Source organism: Lynx rufus, unplaced genomic scaffold (genome assembly GCF_022079265.1).
Source record: "Lynx rufus isolate CCGP_SWC_20201006 ecotype Redwood Valley unplaced genomic scaffold, mLynRuf1.p SCAF_32, whole genome shotgun sequence".
In the NCBI taxonomy this organism is placed as follows: Eukaryota; Metazoa; Chordata; class Mammalia; order Carnivora; family Felidae; genus Lynx; species Lynx rufus.
This window is the reverse complement of record NW_025814848.1, coordinates 3,714,615-3,734,216: the sequence shown is the minus strand read 5'-3', so window position 1 is coordinate 3,734,216 and position 19,602 is coordinate 3,714,615. Positions and strand designations below refer to the sequence as shown.

Genomic DNA, 19,602 nt, shown 5'->3' with positions numbered 1-19,602 from the left:
ATACGGAGGGACTTCAATAAAAAGTTGTCATTTACTGTCTACAATGAGCCATTATTAAGCTCTGTAATTAAATCAGTAAACTCTGCACAATAACCACGAACATCTATCTTATCTTTACTATCATTGTTACTATTCCTCTGGCCACCCAGCTGGGACTCGGAATGCGCATCTGAGATCAAATCCACTCAGAAAGCCAAGGAATGAAACGGTGTGGCCCACTTCCTGCAACAAGTTGGCAGGCTGAAATGAGGGAGAGAGGGAGGGGCTTTGCCTAATACCCCGGGCTGCCGGCACAGGAGCTCTGGGAACATGCTAAGTAAGAAAGGAGCAGGGAAAGCAGCCCAGCAAGAGAACCATGTCCTCAGCATGTGGCCGGGGCTCAATGAACCCTTCCTGAGGAGACAGCAATAAATGAGGGAGGGAGGGAGGGAGGGAGGGAGGGATGGGGAAGGGGAGGCACAGAGAGGAAGTTGGGGGGGGAGAGAGGGAAGGGTGGGAGGAGGGAAGAGAGGGGAGGGAGGAGTGGAAGAGGGGAGGGAGGGGAGGGAAAGAAGGGGTGGGGGAGAGAGGAGAGGAAGGGGTGAAGGAAGAAAAGGGAGGGAGGGGAGGAAGGGGTGGGGGAGAGGGAAGGAAGGGGTGAAGGAAGAGAGGGGAGGGAGGGGAGAAGAGAAAGGGGTGGGGGAGGGGAGAGAGGGGAAGAGAGAAAGGGGTGGGGGAGGGGAGGGGGGAGGGAGGAAGTGGAGACCAGAAGCCATGGGAAGGGGGAGGGGAACTGCTCTGACCAGCCCAGTGGACCAGGAGAAGCCAGCTTTTATGTGGCCTTTTCTGGGTCAGCAGCTAGAGTTCCTCTTTCAGCTAAACCACAGTTCTCCATTTTGTTTCTTTTAGCAGCTTTAGAAGAAAACTTTCTAAGTCACCAGGGCATCATTTCAATGGCTTCTTTATCAAAAGAGTAAAGGGACCTCCTCCTCTACTCCCAGAGAGCAGTTGACAAGGAGGGAATTTCCCCTCCAATGGGTGTGATTTTCCTATGGCAAAGGCAATCTGCTAGGAGCTCTGTGCAAAGACACTAATGTCCTTGAGCAACCTGAGGCTGAAGACACCACTATCTGTGCATTCGTCAACGTGAGGTTTTCAATACTGTTGCTTAAAATGTATTTAGTAATTGAAGGGAAACATACCACTGAAGTCAAAGGATGTCCCAAAGAAGCCTCGAGTTGAGGAGGAAGAAATGGAAAATGATTCACTGGCTGTCTTCAGAGGTAAGAGAGCTAATAATTTATTAATTTTCATATCTCACCAAAGCGGATGGATTAAAGGTTACAAACATTTATTAATTTTTATTTTTTTAACGTTTACTCATTTTTGAGAGACCGAGAGAGACAGAGCATGAGCGGGGGAGGGGCAGAGAGAGAGGGAGACACAGAATCGGAAGCAGGCTCCAGGCTCCCAGCTGTCAGCACAAGCCCGACGCGGGGCTCGAACTCACGGACCCGTGAGATTATGACCTGAGCTGAAGTCAGACACTTAACCAACTGAGCTACCCAGGCGCCCCTGGGTTAAAAAACATTTAAAAGGAAACAATGGAAAAGATGCCCTTGAATGTGTTACTGATTATGTGCTTCCCACCTGGCTTCTTGTGCTCTCGAATTTCGTGTCCGTGTTTCGTCGGAGAACACTGCAAATGGACAGCTTGTCGTTTTGTTTTATCCAAGCTGTTCGTTCAAATCGCTCTTTTTTCACAGCTTTATCGAGGGGTAATTCACATTTCATGCATTCATTCATTTAAAGTGTACAATTCAATGATTTTAGCATATTTACAAAAGTGGGCAACATCACCCTATTCTAGTTTTCGAATTTTTCTGTCCTCCCCACGAGAATTCCCCCACCCGCTAGCAGTCACGGAAGCCCGAGGCAGCCACCGACGGGCTTTAGGTCTCTGTGATTTTGCCTATTCTGATCTATGTCTATAAATGAAGTCATATAACATGTGAGTTCCTGTGACTGGCCTTTTTCACTTAGCATAATGTTTTCAAGGATCATCAATGTTGTAGTCGGTGTCTGACTTCGTTTCTTAGCAGCGATGAATGAATTACCGTTACTACCGAGTAATACTCCATTGTATGGATACATTTATTTATGTATCCGTTCATAGATTGATGGACACACAGGCTATTCTCCAGTTTGGGTTATCATGTATAAGGCTGCTTCGACACACAACTCGAGTTTTTGTGCGAATATATATTTACTCGATGTAGCTCTGATTGACCCCTAAAAATAAAGACCACTTGCTTTAAAAGAAAAGAAGGGTCTGGACTCGGGCTGCAGAAATGAACGGGCACGGAAGATGGTTTGAAAGACAGGAATGAGCCACAAAAGCAAACTCTCTACCTAGATTCTGAGAATGAATTCTGGAGGCTACCGTAGGGAAATTCCTTCAGACACCCCACCTGCATGCTCTTGGCATAGAAAGTTCCTGATTCTTTAGCATTACAAAATTCACATGACGTAACTTAATTAGCTAAAAGAGAACAGAAGGATTGAATGAAGGCGGTAGGAATGAAAGAACTAGGAAAGTTGCTTCCACCCTCCCAAAGACACAGTCGATGCCACCAGAGGGCAGTGTGGACCAGGACAAACAGCAGCGGTCCCCTTTGTCAGCCTGTTTCGCTAGCTTCTCAAAGGCAGGACCTGGAGGCTGGCTGATGGCCACTGGTATCAGTTAATGGACCCTCCCTTTAACCGGTGCCTTTCAGCTAGGTATTCTTCAATACCGAGAACAACGCGAAAGTGTTTTCCTTCTTTCCGCTACTTCTGAGTATTTATTTAGCTTTGCAACGCATAGCCCTCTTTTTGAGTTTATTTTATTTTTAGATGAAAAAAAAAATTTTTTTAAGTGATGTCCACACCCAGCGTGGGGCTCAAACTCACAACCCCGAGATCAAGAGTCACACGCTCCACCGACCGAGCCAGCCGGGTGCCTCTCCTCTTTACGCATTTACTCATTTTTGTGGCCAAGTGCATATCTCCCCATGGTTGATTGGTCCAGAAGCCAGAGCTTTGGTACCGCATCGGTGTGTGGTGCATTCACACCTTGGAAATACACATTCTCTGGGCTTCAGGAGCCGTGTGCGACTCAGACTTGAAGAATCGGGATTTTTAAAAATTACTTTGAATTGCTACTGCTTTTGATTCACTGTTTTCAGCCATTGGTTAAATAGCTTTGACCCTGAAGCTCAGCATTTGAGCAATGCGTTAGGACAAAAACAAATGGATTAAAACCATGAGATGCCAGTACTATTTTAATTCCAAAATGGATGGGCGTTGATTTTCTATAACGTGAGTGAAATCAAAAATTGGGTTCATTCAGTTGGCGACTCTACAAAATACTCCAGAACGTTAAAATACACACAACACACAAAGATCAGGATATATCCGTTGAAAGAACCCTCTAGCCTCTTAAAATGTCTTTCGCGTGTATTTGTATATGCACATATATGATGGCGAAAGATAGAGTAAAATAGGCAGAGGGGGAAAGGTTGGGACCTGAGGTCCCTGGGTCGAGAAAAACACATTTTGGAACAATGCTGGGAGGGTCTGACCACTGCAGACCCCCCTCAAGGGTAAGGTTCCTCTCCAGCATGAAACAGACCCCACCTACTCCCCCTCAGGTTCCCCTCAGGAATTTGACAAAAGATCTAACTAAAAATAAGAAATAGACCATGAAACATATGACCCACAAGGAATGATATGGCCATAGACCAGCCCTCATACAACCGAGACGAGCCAATCAGGAATGGACCTCCCAGCACCCAGAGCTATCAAGCCAATAAGGGTGGGACCTGGGAAGGAACAAGAGGGAAGGGAGGGGGGAGGGCCGACCAGAACCTTCGAAAACAAGGACCCTTGCCTACAGTCCGAGGGCATTCAATGCCCCGTCTCTGTAGCGAGAGCTTTCCTGATATTCTTCCTTTCTAATAAACCTATGCCTGCTGCTCGTTCTGTGTCCACCTGTTCATTCTTCGAAGCAGCGAGACGACGAATCTGGGTGTTGAGGTAAAAAAAAAAAAAATCCTGCAACACATATGACAAACTCCTCTGTTTGCTTTTGGCCTGTGTTTAAAAATCCTTTTAATGTTTTTTTTATTTATTTTTGAGACAGAGAGAGACAGAGCATGAGCAGGGAAGGAGCAGAGAGAGAAGGAGACACAGAATCTGATGCAGGCTCCAGGCTCCGAGCTGTCGGCACAGAGCCCCCGCGGGGCTCGAACCCACGAACTGTGAGATCATGACCCAAGCCGAAGTCGGACGCTCAGCCGACTGAGCCACCCAGGTGCCCCCTGCTTTTGGCCTGTGTTTTAAATTTGCACTTCCCCAGTGACTATTGAGGTTCCGTGTCTTCTCACCTGCTTGAGCTACACGCAGCCACTCTTCTGAGATTCTTGTTGCCCCATTTTCACATAGCTGGTGTTTTGCTGACCGATTTCCAGAAGTTCTTTGTATGTTACGGACACCAACCCTTTGCTGGTAGTGTGCCGTGGCAGATGATGGCTTACCTCTTCCGTTTCTTTGTGTTTGCAGAAAATTTAAATGTGAATGTAGTTCTGTTTACCATCGTTTAATGGTTACTACTTTTGGGGCTTTGTTTTTCAAAAAGCCTAATGTAACCCAAGATTAGAAACTTATTATTCAATGTGTTCTTCCAAAAGTTTTAAGGTTTTGCATTTCATATTTAAATCCTTAGCCAATCTGAAATTGATTTTTGTGGCTGGAGTGCGGGAGGGATCAAATTTCACTTTTCCACATACACAAACAATTATCGCGCTGTTATTTATGTTGAAGATGCCCGTCTTTACCCGCTCACCGGCAACGCGGTCTCTAACATAAATCACCGTTCCATACGTGAGTTCTCCCCTGAAGTCTCTATTCTGTTCCATTTGCATGTCGGCCTGTAACTACCCCGGTAACACAGGTAAGTCACTATAACTGTATAATAGGGCTTGGTGTGTGACAGGGCGATTTTCCACTTTATTTTTCTTTTTCAGGAATGCTGTAGCTCTTCTTGGCTGGGCCTTTACTCATCCAGGTAAGATGTTAAATTAGCTTATCAAGTTCCTCGAAAACACTTACTGGAATTTGCCTGGGCCTAAGTGTGAACCTTAAAAAATAAAACTGTCATTTTACTAGCAAAAAAACAAGTGTATTCAGGAATATAGCAGAGAACTGCAACCCAGGCCAAGCAAGCTACAGCAAAACCACACGCAGGTCTAGAGAACGAAAGAGTCGCACGTTCCATAGACCAAAGGCGAGGAGGCGGGGCTGTTGTAAACCAAAAGCGGATTGGAGTACACTGGGACTTCAAAGGCTTCTCATTGGCTGAACGACGACTGCCTCTCATTGGCTGGACAGTTGCTAGGGGGAGGAGGAAGATTTTCTTCCTCTGCAGGGGCGATAAATTAGTAGCGAAGGGGGTACTAACTCGCCAGGTGCTCTCTTCCTATTGGGTCTGCAAATGATGCCAAGTGGTAGGGGCTGAGAGCTCCCCCTACTGGCCTAAGCGAAGTTTCCTTTTACTAATTTTCACTGATGGTGAAGTCAACAGCAGAGGAGAGAGAAAACGATAAAATGAGAAAAACCACCCTAAGTAAGTCTTCCCTTCCACGTGTTCAGGAAAACTAGTGTTGCACAAAGACGCCTCACAGAAAAGGATGAAGGTGAAACCCCATGCAGAGTCGTTACAAGAAAAAAAAAAGAGGATAAAAAATAATCCTGTAAGTAGTACATCATGCCAGAAAGTCATGCTTCCAAACAGAGGAACGCTGTAATATTTTAAAATAACTTTTACTCCGGGGGCGCCTGGGTGGCTCAGGTCATGATCTCGCGGTCGGTGAGTTCAAGTCCCGCGTCGGGCTCTGTGCTGACGGCTGGAGCCTGGAGCCTGCTTGGGATTCTGTGTCTCCCTCTCTCTCTGCCCCTCCCCTGCTCACGCTGTCTCTCTCTGTCTCTCAAAAATAAATAAATGTAGGGGCGCCTGGGTGGCTCAGTCGGTTGAGCGTCCGACTTCGGCTCAGGTCATGATCTCACGGTCTGTGGGTTTGAACCCTGCGTCGGGCTCTGTGCTGACAGCTCGGAGCCTGGAGCCTGCTTGGGAATCTGTGTCTCCCTCTCTCTCTGCCCCTCCCCCCACCTCAAAAATAAACATTAAAAATTTTTTAAATAATGTTAAAGGATAGAAAAGAAATGAATATTTTAAATATTAGACACAAAGTGTGCCCCACTTTTATCTCTATATAAATTTTTTTGTCTTTCTTTAAAAATATTTCTTCATTAGGTGAAAACATTGTAACAAGTGAAGTGTTGTTTCAAGTGTTGTTAGTGTCATAGTTAACGCTTTTCAATTCGCTTCTTGTGTTTACCATATATTGTAATTTTCACGTGGCAAAGCCCCTGGCTCCCAAATGTCATGACACAGAGACTACCAGTACAGTTAATTAACGTACTATTCTGATAGACAATCAGCCATTTCATGCAGCTTGAAAGATTTTAACTTGGGGGTTGGTAACTTTCTCATCTTTAAGATTTAGGGTGTGAGCCAGTATATACTGAATCAAGCTCATATATTCAACATTTATTGTGCGGAGTAATAAGTTACATACTAGCTAAATGGTCAAGAGTCCTACAAATGGTAATTGACCACCTTTTGAATACTAAATGGAGGGAAGGAAGACAACCCTTCCCTTAGAATGTTCTCCCATACCGACTGATGAGTAAGGCCAATCTTGCCTTGGGATATTTTAGTCTTAAGCGGTGAAATTAACTAGAGAGGTCAATCACTAGGTAGAACATATCCTCCTGTGTTTGTATCGCATTCTTTTTTGTTAAGTTTCAAGAAATCATCTAATTCAGCTTGGAAGCCATGTCGGTCTTCACGAGAGGTGTGCACACACACGCCCATGCACAATTACATGTCATGACAGCATCCGCATTTCGGTCCATATCTGCTCCTAAAGAAGTCTCTCACTTTGGAGGAGCAGCCTTCCCTAAGCTTCGATGCCTCATTATATTGTTAAATTACCTGAGTAACATCGAATGGATAATAATAATAATCGCAGAGAGCTCGGGGCTCCAGCCCTGTTTGTCGGTCAAGGCGATATCCTAGAGCTGCTCACATGTCTAAGCAAACCAAAGCAGGAACAGAAAGGAAGGTGGTCAACACGACAGAGGAAAACCACAGTGAGATGCCACCTCGCACCTGTCAAAAGGGCTGTTACCCAAAGGACACGAAAGGAGTGTGAGTGTGACGAGTGCCAGTGCGTGGAGAGGAAGCCCTCTGCACTGTGGGTGGGAATGCAAATTGGTCCGGCCACCAGGGAGAACAGTACGGAGACTCCTGGAACCCCTGTCACGCTGGGAGGAGCCGACTGGGCCGAGAGTCCACGGGGAAGCCACGGGGAGGGGCTCTGGTGACAGTGCCAGCTGGGCCTTCCCTCCTCCCAGGGGGCGGGAGGGGGGTGGGGGGCAGGTGGAAAGTGCGTCCTCCAGTAACAGCCGCCTCAGGGCCCAGTCATGGGAACAGACCGAAAGCGGCTTGAGCCTTCCCGCCTGAGGCCTCAGGTACCAACGGAGCCTCAAACGCCACTCAAACGCCACTCGGGACAGCCGTCCAAATGGGCCTTTCCACCCAGCCCGTGGGCATGATACAATCGTTGGTCCACGCTGCAGAACGTGGGGTGGTTGCCCACCCAGCAAAGGAGCAAACGCTCAGACCTGGTCCTGAGCCTGGAGGGAAAACAGAACCGAGGGGGCGTGGCTGGCACAGAACGGGCCCTGTGGATGTCAAGGCTGGGCGCAGGTGGTGGCGAGGGGTTAGGCCGGTCGGTAGACTTTGGCCTAGGGAAACGGTGCCTGTTTCTGAGACCACCCTTTTCTTCTCACTTGCATTTACCCAGTCCTTGCCCTCACATGACTTCCATGTGCTCATAGCCACAGATCGGCGAGCCCCACAGGGCAGCCTGCAAGCCGGGGGCTGCACCCCCGGACTTAGACAGGAGGGCCCGAGAGCCCAAGGCCAGCACACGGCGACACTGGGTGCCGAACTTTGACCTCTTCCTCCATCCCACCACGCTCCTCCCTCCCGCGTTTGCATACGATCCTGCAACACACACAGATCTGTATTTAATAGCAGTGAATAATCACGCACGGTTTCCACGTATGGGTCCCTCCAGCCGGAGGACCATGAGCCGGTGCTCAGGGTAGCTCTGATTTCTGCACGTTCCTCACCCCCACCCCCAGAGGCAGCTGCCCTTCCTCCTGCGGGACTCCTTGAGTACAAACACCCAGCTTCCCTCTGCTGCGAGATCCAGATCAGCCTCAGTGTCGAGACCCACATTCCGTGTCCTTCTTAACGAGCCGCCTCTCGGTTTTTCTCAGGGGTCAGCCTCCAGCGAATGCCATCTCTGAGAAGATAGGAAGCAATCAGTGGTCTTCGGTCCCAAAGCACGCGTCTCCTCACACACGCTTCGCACTCCCTGGGTTAATGTCACCTGCTCTCCGTTATCCGTACTTCAAAGGACTGGGTCACCGCTGCTGGTGCTGGGAACTTGCGTGAACCTCGGCCCAGGCGGCACAACCATCAGAGTGACTGTGGCTTCTTTCGTGACTGCGGACGGGGGCCATTCACAGCCACTCTGCCACCGCGCTGACTCTGAGCCCTCGTGTTCTACCAGACGCCTCTTAATAAAATTACTAAATGACTTAAGGCATAAATAATAAAATTTAATAAAATAATGTTAGGGGCGTCTGGGTGGCTCAGACGGTTGAGCGTCCGACTCTTGATCTCGGCTCGGATCACGATCCCGGGGTCGTGGGATCGGGCCCTGTCGTTGGGCTCCACACTGAGCATAGAGCCTGCTTGAGATCCTCTCTTCCCCTCTGCCCCCCTCCACTGCTCACACCCTCTCCCCCCACCCATATATAACAGACCAAAAAAACACAAAACAGAATGTTGTCAAGGGCATTCCCCAGGAACCCTCAGTCTATGAAGCAAAGCCTCTGGGTCAGCAGGTCACAGAGAGGATGCTCGAACCCTGGGGGATGCGGGCACACCTTGCAGGGGGTGGCGGAGATTTAAGACCGATTTCCGTGTGCCCGCCTTCCAAGGATTCTTCTTCCTAATACTGAGCCCCCCGACAAGGAGTCTTGAGAATAGGAAGCCTTCTCCTGCTCTGGATAACAAAGATGTCCCCTCTCTGCCGGGCGCCGTCTTGGGGTGTCAAACCCTGTAGGGCCACAGAGTGGACAGCCCCTCACCACCCCGGGCAGCGTTTCGCTGTCCCCCCACAAAGCACACGGGGGCCGAGCTGCTGGCTGAAATGCATCTTTATTTGAGAGAACAACTTGACAGATAAGACACTGACTCAGACGTCAGTATTTAGAAGCCAGTTTCCCCCCCAGAACGAATGGCGTTCAGGCGGTCACTTCAAGCAAAACAACACTCGTTGTCAACGGTGACCGTGGAGGTTTCAAATGAAACTTTTGGAAAGCTGGCATCTGCCGTGGGCACCGAAAGCTCCCTAGCGTTTAAAGAGCCGTCTGAGGAGGTCAGTGTGATATTCAGGAAGGTGCCTCTCGGATGCTGGACAACGAACACGTCCCCATCTCTTGTACGGGGAAACCTGCCCATATCCCGGTGCACCACTGCGGTCCAAACCTCCGGTGCGTGATGTTACAAATCCACGCGTGCCGTACGAACCTCCCATCGCTGCCGTGACAAAGTACCGCAAACCCGGGGCCGACGCCACGGATGCAGCCTGACGGCGTCCCCCTGGCTGGGACCAAGGTACCGCACCGGACGGAGGTCCTCTCTGGAGGCGCCAGGGGAGAACCTGTTGCCTGGACTTTCCGCGTTCCTTGGCTCAGAAGTCCCCTTCCGTCCGCAAAGCTAGCAGCACCGGGGGCAGTCCTTTCCATGCCGTGTCCCCCTGACTCTCTTCCGCCGCGGTATCTCCCCTCGGCGTCCCCAACAAGCGCATCAGCAAACGTCCCTTTTGTAAAGTCAGGCAACATATTTCCAGGTTGGGGGAACGGGAGGTGGAGGCCTTCCAGGGCCGTCATTCCGCCTGCCGCACGTTGACAAGCGATGTGTTCAGGATTCCGGACAGAGCGCCGTCTTCCAAGGGGACGGAGCACAAGCAATTCAGAGTCCACACCGCAGCTAATCGTTTCTCAGTTTTATCAGTTTTCAATTTTTCAATGTTTATTTCTTTTTTGAGAGAGAAAGACACAGAGAGAGCACGAGCAGGGGAGGGGCAGAGAGAGAAAGAGAGACACGGAATCGAAAGCAGGCTCCAGGCCCCGAGCCGTCAGCCCAGAGCCCGACGCGGGGCTCGAACTCACAGACCGCGGGATCATGACCTGAGCCGCTGTTGGACGCTCAACCGACTGAGCCACCCAGGCGCCCCAGTAACATTTCTGAAGTGTTTTCCAGAACTTCTGTGGCGCAGGAGAGAAAAGTCTCTGAGGACTCAGGACACCGGGCTCACCCAGCAGGGACCTCTCTCCTGCACCTGCCCAGCTTCTCACGGCCCCAGGTTCCTCGTCTGAGACGCGGACGCAAGCACCCGCTGGGCCGGCCTGTCGGCGTGTGGGAAGACTGAAGAAGATAATTGTAGCAAAACGCTCTCTAATCCTGAAACGGCTGCGTCAATGTAAGTGTTTTTGTTTTGTCCGTCGGCCTCTAGAGGGGCCGTCTGTGAACAGAAGGCTTTTGGCTGAATGGATGAAGCAGGGCCGCATTTATTCCTTAGCGAGAGTGTGTCAATTGCCTGCCTCAGGGTTACACATTTCTTTTCCTGGGGATGAGAACTTTTAAGATGTACTCTGCCAGCCACTTTCAAATGTGACATAGCGCATTATGAACTGTGGTCGTCGTGCCTCGCGTTGTGAACGGATAGGATTATTGGCGCGGAGGGCCTCCGGCAGACAGGCAAAGAACGATGGCGAAAGGGCATGGCCTTGGCTTCAGAGCCCCGGGTGGCCCTTCGAGGCCCCAGACCTGCCGCCGGCCTGGCAGGAGGCAGCCTCCGCGGGTCCCCGGCACCCCGAACTCTTGGCTTCCCCTGCTGCGTTCGATGCTGTATTAACACAGGTAAGGGGATGAATTAATGGCGGGCGAAACGAGTCCCCCGTGACACAGACCTTTTAAGACAATGATGAAAGCCGAATTATGATGAACCCCCGTTTACTTTAAGCCAGTTAAGACAAACTATGAGTGGCCGTCTGGATCTGGTCCAAGTAAAGTCTTTCGTGGTTGGGCCGGCTTTGCAGACCGAAATCAGCCCCGCGGCAAAGGGTAGATTGCTTTAATGACGAGCTGTATTCCGAAGGACTCTGTGGCCAAATACATACTCGAAAGGGACGAAAGGGAAACACAAAGATACACCAAAAGCAGAAAACAGAGTAACAACATGAGCCCGTCCGTCCTAGATTTGACTCGGAAGTGAACCCGTGATGCATTTTCTTTAAAGCTGAAACCAAACAAACGGACAAACGAAACGTATGTCCTAGATTTGGGCCTCCGCAAGGCCTGGAGACAGTGGCCGCCCCGTGGGCAAAAAGTTCCAGGACTAAGATCTCTGAGTACAGATCTCCGGCCGAGGGCTCGGGAGGCCTTTCAACAAAGAGCAGTAGCAGAAGCAGGGTGCACATTAACGGATGTGGAATCCACGGCAAAGAGCAACGGGGAGACGTTTTTTCATGATACAGGGGAATTTTATAAAGAAAAAGCCAAAACACCAAATGACTCGAAAGCAAGATACACAGAAGTGCAAGACTGGGGCCAGGCTGTTACCCAGATGGCACGGCGGGTGTCCTGCCGTGTGGAATCCAGAGGACGTCACATCCCCTCGTCTGTCTCTTTTGATGTTGACATTGAGCATGGCTGCAGGGGTCAGCATACCCATCCGACCCCTGTAAATGCCCCTCTGCTTCTCCTCTACTGGTTTAGCCTCCGCTGACGCTCAATGCCAGGTGTGTTATTTTATTTTGGGTTCAAAATGGCAATGTCGTAGTATTATTATTCCTTCTTCATTTTTTTTAGCCGCAACTCTATAAAGAACTTTCCTGATCAATTATTTGACGAATCAGATGTGTGCTTCATCGAGGAAGAGTGAACGAGTGACTTTCACTCGTTCATCACAGGTGTTCGGGATACTGGACTGGTTTCATCGCGGTCCCCGAAGGACTGAAGCATTCACAGATTTTAACATATTTAATGTGTATTAGCCCACTGCCACTCTGATTTTTTTGATGCTCGGAGAAGTATGATTCTGCCAATGGGAGCCCTCAGGTGCGCTCCTGAGCTGGGCGGTATTCGACAGCGTCCCCTCTCTCTCTCCAGTGTCACCGTGCTCCGGGCTTTCCGTGACCAGTCTTCTCTCCCGGCCTGGAAGCTGGGGTTCTCCAGTCGTGGTGCGGGTTGGTCCCAGCTGGTCACCACCACCGGGACGGTTCAGTGGAAAGGTAACAAGGTTTTTGTTTGCTTGGCTTTGTGTTCTCTTTTTACAGAAAATATACTTGAGGGGCGCCTGGGGGGCTCAGTTGGTTAGGCGTCTGACTCTTGATTTCGGCCCAGGTCACGATCTCGCGGTTCATGAAATCGAGCCCCGTGTTGGGCTCTGTGCTGTCAGCTGGGAATTCTCTCTCTCTCTCCCTTCCTCTCTCTCAGCCCCTCCCCCGCTTGGGCACTCAAGCACAATCTGTCTCTCTCAAAATAAGTAAATAAACTAAAACAAACAAACAAAAACAGAAAAGAAAAGAAAATATACGTTGAGTTGGTGATAAGATTCACAACTTGGATCTAGAATGCCAGAACTTCTGCTTAACTTTGAGCACATTTCTTTATCTCTGTAAGTCTTACTTTCTCTTTCTCTTGTTCTTAAAACATCGCCAGTGCCGTTCATATCCTTCTCGACTTGTTTTGTGTATCTATTTTCTTAGCTTCTGAGCAACAGCACCATGCACTTGCTACCAAAAGGGGCTCTGGGAACAGCTGGGTGCCTTCCCAGCTCTTTCTGCCTTAGGATGTGTCCCCCTGGGAAGCACAGTCCAATCACTGGGTTTCAAGTGACTTCAGCGGTGTCGGGGTGGCTCAGTCGGTTGACCACCTGACTCTTGACTTCTTCGGCTCAGGTCATGATCTCACAGTTGGTGGGATCGAGCCCCACGTCTGGCTCTGCACTCAGTGTGGAGCCTGCATGGGGTTCTCTCTCTCCTTCTCTCCTCACTCCTCTCCTTCTCGCACACGCTCTCTAAATACATACATACATACAAACATACATACATAAACTTCTAAAAAAATAAAGTGGCTTCAAAGAATTCTTCCGTGTGGGCACACAACTATTCAATACCAAGTTACGTTCCTTCCACTTCGCTTTTAATTACTAGAGGCTGCCTTTCTAAGAATTAAACTCTTGCCTAAAACACTGTTCCGAAGTTAAATCTACAGAACAACTCCTCTCAAAGAATCCTGGCTTCCCTCCTTGCCCCCTTCCGTAGCTCCCTGCGCTGAGAACCATCTATCTGTCCCACTTTCCAGGGCTGGGAACAAACGACAGAAAAGTTAGTGGGGTGCACAGCCGTTCATTAACCTCACTAACTTCGCGGGCCACGGGTCCAGACAGGCCACGACAGGATGACCGGCCCCGCCTTGTGATGACAGCAGGCCTCAGCTGGAAGAGGCCAAGGCCAGGGGGCCCGGGTCACCCACAGGCGGCCGCCGCTGGCTCTCGGCTCCCGTCCAGATGGGCCTCCCCAGGCGTCTCTCTGTCTCTCTGTCCGTGCGAGCGGGTGCTTCCCCACAGCCTGCTGGTGGCGTCCTCACAGCCAGCATCCCGGGCCGTGGCAGCCGTGTGGCCTCGGGAGCCACCCGGGATCCCCTCTGCCACCTTCTCTCTGGCAGGGGTCAGCAATCCCCTCCAGGTTCACGGGGAGGAGGGGGTCTCCATATCTCGTTAGAGCAAGGCAAGATTCTGGAAGAGTCTCTGGGCTGGAAAGAAGGCCAAGGCCACTCAGCGATACAAAGTGCCACCACATTTTAATGAGATATTTTTTGTCCTTATAATTTAAACGCTTTGAGAGAGGAGGAGTGGGCGGAACTAGAAGGTATTATGCTTAGCGAAATTAGTAAGTCAGAGAAAGACCGATACCCTGTGACTTCACTCATATGAGGACTTTAAGATACAAAACAGACGGACACAAGGCAAGGGAAGCAAAAATAATGTAAAACCAGGGAGGGGGACAACACATAAGAGACTCTTAAATATGGAGAACAAACAGAGGGTTACTGGAGGGGTTGTGGGAGGGGGGACGGGCTAAATGGGTAAGGGGCACCGTGGAATCTACTGGAATCATTGTTGCACCATATGGGAACTAACTTGGATGTAAATTTAAAAAATAAAATAAGATAAAAAATGTTTTTTAATTAACAAAAAGAGAGAGAGGAGGAAAAAGGGAAGAGCTATATAGCAGCATTCCATGTCACAGTGGATCTGGGAAGCCGGAGGAGGAGGGTGCTGTCGAGGAGGGACAGAGGAGGGACAGGTCCCCTAAGAAGGAGGAAAAGGGGCAGGGCAGAGAGTACAGGATGGGGGGGTGGGTATGGGGGGGCTGAGGCCAGACCAGTAGGAGCCCTCTTTTCTCCATCTACTCCGGGGGAAGACGTTTGTTTCTCTTTGAATGAGCTGAGAGTTTTTTTAATTGACTTGTAAACGCTCCTATATAAGGGATAGCTGTTATTATGGAACTTGTATTCAAAGACAGCACAAGCTTCTCTGTGCAGGCAGCCTCATGCGTAATGCATATGGGCCCCTGCCCAGCTCACAGAGGAAATCTTTCTCCAGAGGAGGTGAGGGTGGGTGGAACGACCGAGCACAGTGCAGCATAGCAGACCCCCTCACCCTTACCCCGGGGCCTGAGGGACACATCTCCAGCCTCACGTGAACTTGTCTAATGCCACAGGGTGCCACTCGATGGCTGGCTTTAGAGCTGGTGCTCTTTCCAATAAGCCCAGGCATTAGTTATCTGTATTTCTCTAAGCTACTAAAAAACAATCGGTCAAGACCAAAATGTTTAGAATATCTACTACATTAACAGTTAACGCAATATTCAACTATTATTCACAATGCAGACTATTTCTCTGAAGGACGACTCAGTTCCGTAGGAATCCCTGAGAAGTCTACAACAGCTTATTTCTTTTACGGTAAGTCATTGTTAAAAACAGCCAAGTAAACTGTTTGTTCTAATATCTACGCAGGAGGGCATGTGAATGTGTGTCTGGCTGTGTGCACGCATGTGCACATGTAGGTGAGTGAACTCATCTTTTTGCTTTCCCGTCTTCAGAGCCTTTTATGAGAGCAGTCAGAAATACCATAAATAATACACCTTTGAGTAAACACTTGGTAATAATTCCTTGGCCTTGAAGTCTAAACTTTGTCATCAAAGAATAAAGTTAATACAGTTGACGTTTAAACAACGTGGCTTGAACTGGTTGGGTCCACTTACATGTGGGTTTTTTTCAATAGACACAGTACACACTATAAATGTATTTTCTCTTCCTTATGATTTTTTTTTTGATTGCACACATATATGTAACAACACAGTTTTATATAGGATGCTAAGAGCACTTTTCTTCATATTTTATGGAAGGACCAAAAATACGTGGACTTTCTATTAATATCCAACACAGCCAAATCGAATTCCTAAACAGACGCGTTGCGATTTGTTTAGAGTCTAAAGGCTTGATGGCGGGGCGCCTGGGTGGCGCAGTCGGTTAAGCGTCCGACTTCAGCCAGGTCACGATCTCGCGGTCCGGGAGTTCGAGCCCCGCGTCGGGCTCTGGGCGGATGGCTCGGAGCCCGGAGCCTGTTTCCGATTCTGTGTCTCTCTCTCTCTCTGCCCCTCCCCCATTCATGCTCTGTCTCTCTCTGTCCCAAAAATAAATAAACGTTGAAAAAAAAAAAAATTAAAGGCTTGATGGCAATGATGAGGGGAGGGAAAAGTTTATTTTACATAACTGAACGCAAAACAATTCAAGAAATAGTAAATAAAATTTAATACGGCTTCATGCACCCTGAAGGAGGCGGTGCCCCATGTGGAGGGGTGATGGCTACGCCCAGACAGTCTCCTATTTGGAATCCTGTGACTGTAGGGTCATGGAGTCATGAGTCCCCTTCCTCCCGGACATGGTGCGGCCAACCTGCTTTGCTGGACAGCCAGGTCTTTTAGGATCTGTAAAAACAATTGCAAAATCGAAGCGTGTGCCCTTCTTTCTAGCTTCTGGGTGGGTAGACTTCTTTTACTAAACCAGTCAGTTCTTTCAAAGTTGTATCCATCCAAGCGTAGAAATGACATTTTCTTTTCTCTGCGTTATTTTAGGACTACAGTATGTACAACATACAAAATATGTATCAATCAACTGTTTGCATTATCAGTAGGGCATCTGGTCAACAGGCTATTAGTAGTTGAGTTTTGGGGGGAGTCCAAAGTTACACGTAGATTTCTGACTGCACACCATTGATGCCCTTAAGCCCTGAGTTGTTCAAGAGTCAACTGTATATTCTTTTTTTATGTTTGTTTGTTTGTTTGTTTGTTTATTTATTTAAAAAAATTTTTTTTCAACGTTTATTTATTTTTGGGACAGAGAGAGACAGAGCATGAACGGGGGAGGGGCAGAGAGAGAGGGAGACACAGAATCGGAAACAGGCTCCAGGCTCTGAGCCATCAGCCCAGAGCCCGACGCGGGGCTCGAACTCCCGGACCGCGAGATCGTGACCTGGCTGAAGTCGGACGCTTAACCGACTGCGCCACCCAGGCGCCCCTATTTATTTATTTTTAATGTTTATTTATTTTTTGACACAGAGAGCATGAATGGGGGAAGGTCAGAGAGAGGGGGAGACACAGAATCCGAAACAGGCTCCAGGCTCTGAGCGGTCAGCACAGAGCCCGACGCGGGGCCTGAACTCACGGACCGTGGGATCATGACCTGAGCAGAGATCGAGGATGTTTAACTGACTGAGCCACCCAGGCAGCCCCGTTTGTATACTCTTTTATTTCGCAGTTCAGAGTCTCATGCTGTTTGACTTAGTCATTTTCTGTTCCAGAAAGTCTGTTCCCTGCGGTTCCAACTATTAGTCACATCTTCAAGAAACTTTACCCGGAGACACCTTGGTCTGGCCTCCCTGCTCGTCTCCCATCCCTCTTGCGTTGTAGACACTGCCCACAACAAACACGTCCACAAAATAGTTGCCAGGGTCGTAGCCACACTGCATGGGGAGGCCACACATCCTGGGAGTAAAAGACGAGAAAGGTCAGAGGGAAAACATCTGGAAAGTGTCCTAACTATCTCAGCATACAAATAACTTAGAATGCAGAGGATTTTTTTTTTTAAATAAGATTCCCCGGAGGGTGACAAAGTTATTTAGGGATTGAGAACCCTGAATGAGCACAGCAGAGACGGGGGCCACAGTCGCCCCTCACACCCTTAACACACAAGGTCTACAACCAGCGCCCCCAAAGCCAGGTTCAGGGCCAAGAAACAAGCTGCAGAGCTCCCACCTGGAGCACCTTGCTGTCCGTCCCTCCAGCCCAGGGTCCAGAGAGCTTGCGGTGAGAGAGGACGCAGCCCTGAACTCCCAGCCTGCACCGGGCTCAGTGGGCTCGTGCCAAGCCACTAGTGACATCCCTTTTGATCATCACGACACATTGTTAGAGAGGATTGCTTTCCTACTTTACGAACGAGGAAACCGAGGCTTAGAGGAGCCAGGTTTACACAGGTAACAGGTGGGAGAATGGTAACTTATACCAGACGATCGGCCGTCGGAGGACACGCTCCTGACCTCTGTGCGCCTCCTGCTCCAAAACGAGGCGAATTTGACCTGAAGCCCTCATCCACCCTGAGCCCCCTGGCCTAGGTCAAGGCTGTCTGTTTGGGAGACGCCCAGTAAACACGAGCTTTGAGCCCAACGAGGCCCTTCTCCCGGGCTGGCCGGGACCCTGCAGGCTCCCGGGGTGTCGTTCCTGGAGCACACACACAGACAGTGAGGAACATGTTTGAAAACTCTGCACCCCGACATTCCGCACGCTCCATTGTTCCACAACTGAGTGTTGGTGTTTATTAGTCGCATCTGACAAATTCCCCAGCAGCAGATGCTGCCTGCCCACGCACAGCTGCTCAGTCAAGTGTGAGTGTCCCCTGTGCTTCCCGCTCCCCCACTGCCACCCGGCAGGCTGCCCCTCTGTGCAGCGGCATAGGGCCCTCTGACCCCAATCCCACACGACCACACGCCTCACCCCTCACTTGCCCACCTGGTTTGCTTGAGGTCCTATTTCTGCCTCCTCGTTTATAGACCATGTTGCTGTCCCCAGTTATTTGCCACCGTTCCCCGTATGTCCCAGACGTTTGCCCTGTGGCTGCAAGCCCCCACCCCCACCCTGAGAAGGATACTTTCTACTCTCCTGAGGCCAGGCTTGGCCATGTGACCTGTTTGGGCCAAAATCGATGGGACATCAGACCCCCAGGGCATAGAGCCACGGCGGGGCTCCCCCACTGCTGGGCCATTAGAAGCCAGAGCTCAGGTCAATCTGGGGGGGGGGGCGGGGAGGAGGTGGGAGCCACTGGGGCTTGGGCACTTCGTCATTACAGTGTGACCTGTCAAGGTTGACTTGGGAAGGGGAAACCAGGAGGAGTGAAAGCGCCCAGAAGCTGTCCCTAGTCTCAGTCTGTGAGGCGTAAGCATTGATGATGTGTTCACAAAAGTGGCAGCTGCTGGTCGCTGCCTCCCTGGACCTGCTCCCTCACAAGCTGCCCCTCCTCGGACGCCTCCCCACCTGCCCTTTTGATGTCCTGTGGGAGCCGTGGCTCACCCTCAGGCACCTCCCCACGCCCTCGTGCGGAGGCCCCCGTGGCTGTCACGTGGCCGCGGGCCAGCTTCCAGAAAGCCCGAGCGTCCACGTCCGTCTGCAGGGACAAACCCGCTTCTCCCCCCACCGCCCCGCACCCCCTGGGCGAGCGTCCCTTCCCCAGTCTCACTAGGGCCACAGAGCCTCCACCTCTGGTCACCACGGTACGGCGGGGCCCCTGGTAGCCGGTTCCCACACCTGACTCGTCCTGACCCCGTTCCCCCCCCCCCCCATGCGGCGCCAGAGCCCCCACCCCCCACCCCGGGGAAGGGGTCGGTGCGGGGCGAGAAGCAGACATCACGGAACAGCCACATACATATTTTATTCAAACAGCCCGCACACGGTGGCCTTTAAAGCCGACCTCACGGTACGGGACAGGAAGGGACACGATGCCAGACGGCACCCAGGCCGAAGCGGAAACCTCCTCCCCAAGGAGCAAGAGCGGGTGGAGAGCGAGCGGCCGGGCCGGAGGCGAGGCGCCGGGAGGGGGCGGGGGGCGGCGTGTCTGCGAGGCCGAAGGAGCTTCCGGGCGTCAAGGGACGTATCTGCCGAGCTGGGGGCGTGTCTGCCCGGCCGGGGGCGTGTCCTGGAGGAGGGGCCTCGGGGCGTGTCTGCCTGGCCGGGGGCGTGCCCGCCTACGGGGGCGTG

The 19,602-nt window shown here is 50.6% G+C and overlaps 1 long non-coding RNA gene across 2 annotated transcripts; it reads left to right on the top strand.

Moving 5' to 3' along the window:
• The first annotated feature begins 4,274 nt into the window (after positions 1–4,274).
• On the top strand, positions 4,275–8,753 carry LOC124522004 (uncharacterized). 2 transcript variants are annotated; one of them, XR_006964639.1, is made up of 3 exons: positions 4,275–5,086; positions 5,671–5,771; positions 8,431–8,753. It is a non-coding gene; the product is annotated as an uncharacterized LOC124522004 (long non-coding RNA). The 2 variants fall into 2 exon arrangements; XR_006964638.1 differs by lacking the exon at positions 5,671–5,771.
• The last annotated feature ends 10,849 nt before the right edge of the window (positions 8,754–19,602 follow it).